Genomic DNA, 12110 nt, shown 5'->3' with positions numbered 1-12110 from the left:
TAGCGACAAACAATATCTTTAAGAGGTGATATTCCTAGAATGAATCCGTTTCTAAAATTAAAGAGGAAAACAATTATGGGGAGTGAGGAGGTGAGGTAACATTCTAGCAGAAGGAAAGGCTAATGCTTTCCAAAAAAAAAGACAGTATAACCTGCAAGGACGGTCCCAAACCTCAGGAAAAAAAACAAAAGATTTGAATTTGGATCATATTATTTCACGTAGCTCATATAACAATGACTTTCACGAAGATTTCCTGGCCATTTGTGAGAAAGATGGTGGTATTCTCAGTATATGGGGTATGAGGTAGGGGCACGTGGAGACTAAGGGGTCCTGGGGATGTGGGTCTCTTGGTGTTAAAACCAGGGAAGTCCTAGGCAAGCCTGGATGAGCTGGTGTCTGCATGTGGGTCTCCCCAACTAGATGGCCAATCAAAGCTTCCCCAAGCACTCCAGCAAGTTATTGCGCTGTTCACACATCTTCCCTGCTCAGGTTGGCCCAAAGCTAAATTGCAACAAGAGTGGATGCTTCGGTGCTGTTGCTTCAGTTCCCTTTTTTGGCATCTGTTCCTCCTTCTCACTACCCTTGTTTGTTGAAGGTCCTGACATTTTTTTTTTCTTCCCAAGAGCAGTTCAAGGTGACCTTTCTTTAAGCTCTTTCCCAAGCGACTTCTCTGAGGTCAAAGTCTTACTTCTATTTCATTTGCTAAACTATGTAAAGCATGTGCATGGTTCCAAAATAAACCTATATACTAAATAAAAAAGTCAAATCATCCTTGGTCCTGATTGTTCATGGCCTTGTTTCCTTCCATGTGAAGCAGACTACTTGCTCTGTTTAATGTGTGGTGAGCTGAGAAGCACCTCTTCGAGGTAATAAAATACCATGCAGAAGAATGTACCTTTAAGATAATCCTCGAGAAGAAGGCATTTTAGTAGTATGACAGAGGTGTGGTGAGGAGAGAATATTCTCTAAGGCAGAACCTTCCCCACCCTCAGAACAACTGTCTACCTATTAACCCGCATGCCTTACGCAGCATGGCATCACCAGTGGTACACCGTGATGGATATACAGATAATGCCAAGCTTCGTAACGGTTAGATTCATTAAGAAGGCACTGCATCAGACCTTTCGGAGAGTCTCAAGCTTCCTTCCATTCCAAATATGAGTCCATTATAAATGGATCTTGAAAGCAATTGTAGCAAAGAAGCCCATGTCCATAAATATTTCAATGTCTCCCATGAAATGTGTTCCCATTATTACCCACACTATTGTGTGTACAGGATTCTGCACAAACTAGACACTCAATAATTATTGATTGGCCAACGAAGGGTCATTATCTAATGCACCATGATCATTTATGCCAGAGACCCACAAGAATCAGCCTGATCCCACACTTTTTCTTTTAAATTTTGAGACAGGAACAGATAGTATCTCATCTTGAGTTCCTTGTGGAAGTAGAGAATATGAAAAGAAATAAAAGGTCGCATAAATGTGGAGTCATAGGAAAGAATGAGAATAAACAAAGTAGACATAAGATCAGAAGAAAGAAATCAAACTATTAAAAACTGAGAATTCTTTTTAATACTCAAATGCACATTCTTTTAAAGAAAAAGATTCAAAACAGCAAAGCTTCTCTCTTCTTGGCAGCAAAAAATTTATTGCCAAGGCCAAAAGGAGATGAATAGTAGAATCAAATCTAAAGTACCTGAAATTTAAAATGAGCCAATTTATGTTTCATTTAAGAGAAGCAAACAGATGGGCCAGATAATAATTTCAAAATCTAGTTTACAAAGAGAAAAACAAATCTGGAACCCCAAGTCAAATGAGTTAGAAATAAAAAACAAAGCAATAAAAAGAAATAAACATGTACAGAAGCTACAACCACCTCCTTCAGCTTATCCAATGCTGGAACTTTCCTTTCTCCCCAACTTCATTTCACCTCCAGAGCAGAGGCAGGGTAGACACCATGGGTTTGTCACTTCCCCAGATGGCATCAAATTCATAAATTACAAACTCCAGGAGAAGGGAGGAATCTTAGTAAAGGCTAAAGTTCTCCTTGGGTCTCCAACATAGACTTCAAAAGAAAACCAAAATGTCTGCACTGGTACAGCCACTATAGAGAACATTATGGAGATTCCTTAACAAACTAGGGATAAAATTACCATATGATCTAGCAATCCCACTATTGGGCATATAGCCTGAAAAAAATTACAATTCAGAAAGACACATGCACCCCAATGTTCATTATAGCACCATTTACAATAGCCAGGACTGGAAGCAACCTATATATCCATGGACAGATAAATGGATAAACAACTTGTGGCACATAATGGAATATTACTCAGCCACATAAAGGAACAAATTTGAGTCAGTTTTAGTGAGGTGGATGAGCCTAAAGCCTGTTATACAGAGTGAAGTAAGTCAGAAAATCAAATATCACAGATTAGTGCATACATATGGGATCTAGAAAATAGTACTGGTGAACCTCTTTATAGAGAAGAAATGGAGACACAGTCATAGAGAATGGTCTGGTAGACATAACATGGGAAGGAGAGGGTAAGACAAATTGAAAAAGTAGCCTTGACTTATATACACTATCATGTGTAAAATATATAACTAGATGGAAGCTGCTGTGGAACACAGGGAGCCCAGCCTGGTGCTCTGTGATGACCTCGAAGGGTAGAATGGCATGGGGGAGGCATAAGAGGGATGGGGTATATATGTAATTATGACTGATTCACATTGCTGTATGGCAGAGACCACCACAGCATTGTAAAGCAATTGTTCTCCAATAAAAAAAAAAAGAATATCTTCAGATCTATGAGCTTGAACCATGCAAAACTATAGTTTTTCTAAGTTAAAAAAAGCGCATATTTGCAATGTCAAAGGATTGAATCTAAAGTACTATGATTTAACTCAAGACAAATTAAGATCTTAAACATATGTGGCTAACTATAAAATTAGTTATATTCTTACTTATATAATTAAACCAAAGATAGTTTCCTTTGGTCACTAATTCTTCTGACACAGGTCTGGACTCAAGTCCAGGAGTCAAAATGTGCAGGTCTCGGCCATTTCTCATGTTGCTCCTGTTCTGCTGCCGGGGTCAGTCATCTGGTTCTGAGTTGTCATGTGAAACATCCGCTGTAGCCGCGCTTTCTCTTGTTGGGTGGTTTTTGTTCTCAGGCTTCATTGGCTTTATCTGTACGCTGTGTGCAGTGGTTCTAGTTTCCAAATCAGTGTTGCTGGTGTTATGATGGCTGCTTTCCCACGCAACACAGCTTTCTCCTACTCTCGCCTGCACATTTCCCTTTTCCTCCTGTGCGGCCGTCACCCTGGAAACACAGCCAGAAAGCATCCTCTCTGTCTGCACATTTCCTTTGCCTGCTGTCATGTAGACAGACGCTTGCTCCTTGGAAGAAAAGCTATGACAAGCCTAGACAAGGTATTAAAAAGCAGAGACATCACTTTGCCAACAAAGATCCAGATAGTCAAAGCTATGGTTTTTCCAGTAGTCATGTATGGATTGTGAGAGTTGGACCCTAAAGAAGGTTGAGTGCCAAAGGATTGATGCTTTCAAACTGTGATGCTGGAGAAGATTCTTGAGAGTCCCTTGGAAAGCAAAGAGATCAATCCAGTCAATCCTAAAGGAAATCAACCCTGTATGTTCATTGGAAGGATTGATACTGAAGCTGAAACTCCAATACTTTGGCTGCCTGATGCCAAGGACTGACTCATTGGAAAAGACCCTAAAGCTTGGAAAGATTGAAGGCAGGAGGGGAAGGAGGTGACAGAGGATGAGATGGCATCTTCGACTCAATGGACCTGAATTTGAGCAAACTCTGGGAGATAGTGAAGGACAGAGGAACCTGGTGTGCTGCAGTTCATGGGTTGCAAAGAGCTGGACACAACTTACTGACTGAACAATAACAATGTACACATAGGTAGTTCCTTGCTTTTCCCCTGAAATCGCATTGCTTGGAAGGCAAACTTTTTAGCAAGGACACTGAGAAGAGAATTCCATCAAAAGGAAATGTTACTACCTCTCTCATTGCCTAGTTCCCAGGAACAAGATCCAAGAACTCACTGAATTATCACTTTGTTTTTCCTTCTAGGTTTTAAATTTTTTAAAAACTTGATACAACTTTTCAAGGTTACTTCCCCTTTATAGTTACTACAAAATATTGGCTCCATTCCTCATGTTGTACAATACATCCCTGAGCCTGTCTTGCACCCAAGAGTTTGGGCCTCCCATACCCCTACCCCTATGCTTCCCCTCCCCCAGTGGTAACCACTAGTTTATTCTTTACAACCCTGAGTCTATTTCCTTTATGTTGTACTAACTAGTTTGTTATATTTTTTAGATTCCATGTATAAGTGATAATCATATAGTATTGGGTTGGCCAAAAAAGTTTGTTCAGGTTTTTCTATAACATCTTAAGGAAAAATCCAAACAAAATTTTTGGCCAATGCAATATTTATATTTCTCTGTCTGACTTATTTCATTTAGCATAATACTCTCCAAGTCGATCCATGTTACTACTGCCTCATCACTTTTAACTGAAGTTCAAGTTCAGGCTGACCTATGGTGAACGAAATTGAGTTCTGAGTACTGATTAAAACCTTTGGGTCACTATAAAATGAAGTACACAGACCATCAACAAGTCTTCACTGCCAACTACATAAAGAAATAAGGAGTCACTAATCAGTTAGTCTGTATGTTGACTGTAGTTTAAAATTCAGGGTTGTGATTAAATGTATGTGAAGAAGGGGAGGCATGTGAATAGCGATAATTGTCCTGCTGATGGGGGTGTGGTTAAGTTATCATTTGAGAGAATCCCAAACCATTAGCCTATGCATGTCAGGGGTTCAACAACTGTACTTTATAATAAAGCACTCGGAAGATCTCATAGAAGTTGTGAAAAAATTTTCCAGTACCCATTGCTTTATTACAGATGACATTTAATGGACAAAATTGGAATGAGCAGGATTAAATATGCCAAAAGCAAAGGAGAAAAGGAAAGATATTCCCATTTGAATTCAGAGTTCCAAAGAATAGCAAGGAGAGATAAGAAAGCCTTCCTCAGTGACCAGTGCAAAGAAATAGAGGAAAACAATAGAATGAGAAAGACTAGAGACCTCTTCAAGAAAATTAGATACCAAGAGGACATTTCATGCAAAGATGGGCTCCATAAGGGACAGAAATGGTATGGACCTAACAGAAGCAGAACCTAATATTAAGAAGAGATGGCAAGAATACAAAGAAGAACTGTACAAAAAAGATCTTCACGACCCAGATAATCACGATGGTGTGATCACTCACCTAGAGCCAGACATCCTGGAATGTGAAGTCAACTGGGCCCTAGGAAGCATCACTATGAAACAAAGCTAGTGGAGGTGATGGAATTCCAGTTGAGCTATTCCAAATCCTGAAAGATGATGCTATGAAAGTGCTGCAATCAATATGCCAGCAAATCTGGAAAACACAGCAGTGGTCACAAGACTGGAAAAGGTCAGTTTTCATTCCAATCCCTAAGAAAGGCAATGCTAAAGAATGCTCAAACTACTGCACAATTGTACTCATCCTACACGCTAGTATAGTAGTGCTCAAAATTCTCCAAGCCAGGCTTCAGCAATATGTGAACCGTGAACTTCCTGATGTTCAAGCTGGTTTTAGCAAAGGCAGAGGAACCAGAGATCAAATTGCCAACATACATTGGATCATCGAAAAAGCAAGAGAGTTCCAGAAAAACATCAATTTCTGCTTTATTGACTATGCCAAAGCCTTTGACTGTGGATCACAATAAACTGTGGAAAATTCTGAAAGAGATGGGAATATCAGGCCACCTGACCTGCCTCCTGAGAAATCTGTATACAGGTCAAGAAGCAACAATGAGAACTGGACTTGGAACAACAGACTGGTTCCAAATAGAAAAAGGAGTATGTCAAGGCTGTATATTGTCACCTTGCCTATTTAACTTACATGCAGAGTACATCATGAGAAACACTGGGCTGGATGAAGCACAAGCTGGAATCAAGATTGCTGGGAGAAATATCAATAACCTCAGATATGCAGATGACACCACCCTTATGGCAGAAAGTGAAGAATAACTAAATAGCCTCTTGATGAAAGTGAAAAAGGAGAGTGAAAAAGTTGGCTTAAAGCTCAACATTCAGAAAACTAAGATCATGGCATCCAGTCCCATCACTTCATGGCAAATAGATGGGGAAACAGTGGCTGACTTTATTTTTTTGGGCTCCAAAATCACTGCAGATGGTTATTGCAGACATGAAATTAAAAGACGCTTACTCCTTGGAAGGAAAGTTATGACCAACCTAGATAGCATATTCAAAAGCAGAGACATTACTTTGCCAACAAAGTTTCGTCTAGTCAAGGCCTATGGTTTTTCCAGTGGTCATGTATGGATGTGAGAGTTGGACTGTGAAGAAAGCTGAGCACCACAGAATTGATGCTTTTGAACTGTGGTGTTGGAGAAGATTCTTGAGAGTCCCTTGGACTGCAAGGAGATCCAACCAGTCCATTCTAAAGGAGATCAGTCCTGGGTGTTCTTTGGAAGGACTGATGCTGAAGCTGAAACTCCAGTACTTTGGCCACCTCATGCGAAGAATTGACTCATTTGAAAAGACCCTGATGCTGGGAGGGATTGGGGGCAGGAGGAGAAGGGGACGACAGAGGATGAGATGGCTGGATGGCATCATCGACTCAATGGACAAGAGTTTTGGTCAACCCTGGGAGCTGGCGATGGACAGGGAGGCCTGGCGTGCTGCGATTCATGAAGTTGCAAAGAGTCGGACACGACTGAGCGACTGAACTGAACTGAACTGAAGCTTCAAATTAGTACAGTTTCATTATTTATCATTTAATTGACTCTGACATAAAAATGATTGTGGAAAACATCCAGGCATTCAGTCAGCCTTCAACTTACACAGACTCAGGAGCAAATTCATGGCCCTAGTCTGTGTGGTACTTTGGTACCATATATTCCTGATTTCAAGCACGGATTCAAAATCAGCAAAAATAATATAATAACTGTAAAGACAGAGACTTTGGAGTTGCGTTAAATGTGTCATTTGGTGCGATGGCTTGAAATTTTAATTTGTATATAAAATTTAGAACAGTGAAGCAACATGAAGTGCAAGGTGTAATATTTTTGGTTTTTAAGCATGAATTTTTAATACCTGAAATATTTTTCCAAGCTTCCACAGTATCATTAAAAGTATAATTTCCTTTCTTTATAGAATTGACATTTGTTTTACAACTAAAGATTTGCTTTACATTTGCTTTACAACTAAAGATTGCTGGGAGAAATATCAAAACCTCAGACTTGCAGATGACACCACCCTTATGGCAGAAAGTGAAGAGGAACTAAAAAGCCTCTTGATGAAAGTGAAAAAGGAGAGTGAAAAAGCTGGCTTAAAACTCAACATTTAGAAAATGAAGATCATGGCATCCGGTCCCAACACTTCATGGCAAATATATGGGGAAACAGTAAGAGACTTTATTTTTGGGGGCTCCAAAGTCACTGCAGATGGTGACTGCAGCCATGAAATTAAAAGACGCTTGCTCCTTGGAAGAAAATTTATTACCAACCTAAACAGCATATTAAAAAGCAGAGACATTACTTTGCTAACAAAGGTCCATCTAGTCAAGGCTCTGGTTTTTCCAGTAGTCATGTATGGATGTGAGAGTTGGACCATAAATAAAGCTGAGTGCCAAAGAATTGATGCTTTTGAACTGTGGTGTTGGAGATGACTCTTGAGGATCCCTTGGACTGCAAAGAGATCAAACCAGTCAATCCTAAAAGAAATCAGTCCAGAATATTTATTGGAAGGACTGATTCTAAAGCTGAAGGTCCAATAAACTTTGGCCACCTGATGCCAAGGACTGACTCATTGGAAAAGACCCTAATGCTGGGAAAGATTGAAGGCAGGAGGAGAATGGGATGACAGAGGATGAGATGGTTGGATGGCATCACTGACTTGATGGACATGGGTTTGAGCAAGCTCCAGGAGTTGGTGATGGACAGGGAAGCCTGACATGCTGTAGTCCATGGGGTCACAAAGAGTTGGCCACGACTGAACGACTGAACTGAACTTAAAAACTAAAGAATGAATCAGAAAAAGAATAATTTTCACTGATTATTATAGGATTATTACTGAAAATAAATTCGGGGGGTAGAGGAAGAAGGTGTAGAAAATGTTTCATTTGAGTGTCAAACACACAAGCACATCATTGCCTCCAGGGAACACTTAAGATGGAACTAGGAGCTCACTCTCATTGTCACCCTCCTAGAAGGCTCTGTGACAGACAGCAGAGCTTGGGCCTCAGGAGACCTAGGGAAAGATCACCACTTCAAGCCCAGAGAACCAGGTTCCAGCAACATTTCAAGAGGAGCCTCCTTTTTTTTCTTATAAGCACCAGCCTTCAGCAGCACAGTGGAAACACTTTGAGGGAGACCTCTGATTTTAAAAAAATTACCTCTATCTTTGAAAATGACGAGCTCTCAGATATTTTTTCTTCCAGTTTTATAGAGATATAATGGACATATAGCACTGTAGAAGTTTGGGGCTTCCCTGGTGCAGACATGGGTTCGATCCTTGGGTCAGGAAGATCTCCTGGAGAAGGATATGGCAACTGACTCCCGTATTCCTGCCTAGGAAACCCCATGGACAGAAGAACCTGGTGGGCTATAGCCCATGGGGTTGCAAAAGAGTTGGACACAACCTAGTGACTAAACACTAAGAACTGTATAAGTTTAAGGTGTACAGCATAGTGATTTCACTTACATACATCATGAAATGATAGCACAATAAGTTAAGTGAACATTCACCATCTCATACAGATACAAAACTAAAGAAAGAGGGGAAAATGCTTTCCTGTGATGAGAACCCTTAAGATTTACTCCCTAACAACTTTCATATATAACACACAGCAGTGCTGATTATATTCACCATGCTGTACATTCCATCCCTAGAACTTATATAACTGGAAGTTTCTATATTTTGACCACCTTCATTCAATTCTCTCTCCCCCCACCTCCCACCTCTGGCACCCAGAAATCTAATCTACTTTCCTGTGATTTTATTTGCTTGTTTATATTTGAAGTAGTCCCTGTTACATGACATAGTGATTTGGTATTTCTATGCATTTCCAAATGATCACCATAACAAGTCTAGTTAGCATCCATCCCCATACTAAGATATTACATAATTATTGACTATATTGCCCACATTGTAAATTTCATGCTCTTGGCTCATTTATTTTGCAAGTGGATGTTCATACCTCTTAACCTCCCTCACCTATTTCTCTCCTCCACACACTCCCTCCCCTCTGGCAACCACCTGTTTGTTCTCTTTATCTATGACTCTGTTTCTGTCTAGTTATGTTTGTTCATTTGCTTTGCTTTTTTAAGATTCCCCATGTAAGTGAAATCATACAGCATTTATCTTTCTCTGTCTATCGTGTTTCACTCAGCATAATACACTCTAGGTCCATTCACATTGCGCCAATAGCAAGATTTCATTCCTTTTTATTGAACCCCCAGGCTTTAAAATGCTACAGAGGAAAATGAGGCTGACTGTTCTCATCTGCACATCTGAATGACAAAGAGGCAACCAGGCACTGTGAGCAGAGCAAAGGTTCTGGCTTATGATTGCCTGCTCTGTAGGGCAGGTCCACCGCTGCCTGGCAGTGCAGAGGGCATGTATTCAACTTCTCTAGGATTGTTTCTCAAGTCTAAATTATTCTTACCTCACAGCAATGCTGGGAAGATGCAATGAGACAAAGTGAATATAAAACAGGACCTGACTCATAGTAGCATCATGATGTAGCCAGCTGTATACACAGCAAAAAAAGAGAAATCACCTAAAATGCTTTTTCTGAAAAAAAAAATTTTAAAAATGATTGAAGGGAGAAAATAGGTGTGAAAAACCCAGTCGGAAAAGAACCAGGAGAAATGACTCAGAAAGGGGGTCCCATAGGTCCTGATCTGCCTGGAACAGCCCTAATTGAGGCTGGCTAGCTCTTCATCTTTTTGACTCAATGGACATGAGTTTAAGAAAACTCTAGGAGATTGTGAAGGACAGGGAAGCCTGGCGTGCTGCAGTCCGTGGGGTCGCAGAGAGCCGGACACGACTTAGCAACTGAACAACAACAAGCCTTCATCATGATGAAATGTCCCACTTTGGATAACACTAGAACTACTTCAAGGGTCAAGTAATAATAGAACTTTCTTCCAGTTCAAAGAGGAAAATAAGCTCAAAAAGCATGAAATACTTTACTGATGGTCACAGGTAGTAAATAACAGAAAGTCCAGGCTTGTCCTGAAATCAAGCAAAGGAATAGGAAGAATCACCTAATAGTTCCAATTGTCCTTGTATGGCCCCAGCCAGGACTAGATCTCATCTACCTCTGTAGATTTTCTCTCCAGCTCCAGCTGAATCCTAGATTTCTGTAACCTCAGAGTCATCATGCAAAAATATAGGCCAGAGGGTAAGTAGCCCCTACCCTAGGATCAGGATTATTTAGGCATTTTTGTCTCCTGGTTATGATCATTTCAAAACATGCAGTCATGTGAATCCCAAGCCACTGGTCACCTAGATCTTTTTGTTTCATTCTGCTTTGACAGATTGCTTGCCTACCAGTCTTTGGTCTTCCCTTCGTTAGTATCTGATTAGGAGTCCTTTAGCTGTAAGTGACATAAACCCAGATCAAATTGCAAAAATTTATGAGCTCAGAGAACCAAGAAGTCCATGAGTAAAACTGGCTTTAGAACTAGTTGGATCCAGGGACTTCCCTGGTGGTCCAGTGGCTAAGACTCCATGTTCCCAAGGCAGGCAGCTCTGGTTGAATCCCTGGTCAGGAAATTATATCCCACACAATGCAACAAAGAGTTTCATGCTGCAACTAAAGATTTTGCATGCTACAACTAAGACCTAGTGCAGCTAAAATAAATAAGTAAATAAATAAATGTTTAAAGAAAGAAAAAGAACTAGCTAGATCCAAGACCAGATGATGTGATAGAATGTGATCCGGCATCCCCAACTTCTTACATGCTTTTCATTCTACTGGATTCTTTTTCAGACAGGCTGCCCCCAGTGAGGTGGCAAAACAGCCTCTGGTAGCCCCAGATACATACAATACCAGCTTAGTATTCCCAAAAGGACAACTTCTCTCTCCCCACGGTCCAGCCGAAGGCCTGGGAGTATGTTTCACAGCACAGACCTGGGTTAGAGGTACCCATCCTGAGGCAGGGGTCTCTAATGCTCTGAACTGACCAGTTCTGGCTATCTGGTCACCCTGGGAGGTCCCACTCAATCTGAGGGAAAGGAAATGGATACTAAACAGAAGCAAGATTTCCTTGTACAGGCCACTCAGATGTATGGAGCACCTGATTTCCATTATGATTCCATTGGGGTAATCCGTTTCCTGGGGCTGTAACTCCTTAACCCTCAAACCTACCTTTCCTTCAACCTCTGGATGCCTGGGTCCCAGCTCTGTATCCTTCCATCGTAAGTGCTGCCCCTCTATGACACACAGGAGAATCTTTGAAAAACAGAGCTATAGAGGACCTCAGAGCTGCTGCAACCACTTTTGTTGGGAAAGAACGCTGCAGCAGCTCTGTGGAATCCATGACATAATACACTGCTGCTTTATGGGCCCTCCCAATGTGGTTAGACTGGAGAGAACCAAATGCAGGGTCAGAAATCCCAAGGAAACAAGAACAGCTGACTCAACAAGGGCTCAAGAAAGGAGACCCAGGTGGAAGATGAAGTTTGGGACCCTTACTCATTTTTACAAATGACTAGCTTTTAAGGTGTGTGTTTATAAACACAGGCCAGAGAACATTTTGTCATTAAATCTGAAGCCAAACTAAGTTTATTTGTATTGAACAGCAAGACATTTGTCAAAGCACCCCATTCCTGAAAACCATGAAGAAAAACCTTGTCTCCTCTCAAAATGGATGATTAGCAAATGCTTGGGGAAATGAAAATATCAAATGTTGCATCAAAGCACACTGGAATTTTAACAATATTTGTAAGATGAAAAAGAATTCACAAATATTTGGTTAAATCAAGTTTCTTTTTCCACAT

General features: G+C 40.7%; 1 long non-coding RNA gene across 1 annotated transcript in view; it reads right to left on the bottom strand.

Annotated features, from left to right (window-relative positions):
* The window catches only part of LOC112584627, a 47795-nt gene extending 35902 nt beyond the window's left edge, over positions 1–11893 (bottom strand). Inside the window, exon 1 of the long non-coding RNA XR_006550643.2 lies at positions 11479–11893. This is a non-coding gene — a long non-coding RNA (uncharacterized LOC112584627). The remainder of the gene's footprint in view (positions 1–11478) is intronic.
* Positions 11894–12110: the final 217 nt, after the last annotated feature.

This window comes from Bubalus bubalis, chromosome 4, assembly GCF_019923935.1.
Source record: "Bubalus bubalis isolate 160015118507 breed Murrah chromosome 4, NDDB_SH_1, whole genome shotgun sequence".
Classification (NCBI taxonomy): Eukaryota; Metazoa; Chordata; class Mammalia; order Artiodactyla; family Bovidae; genus Bubalus; species Bubalus bubalis.
This window is presented reverse-complemented; position numbering and strand designations above follow the sequence as displayed.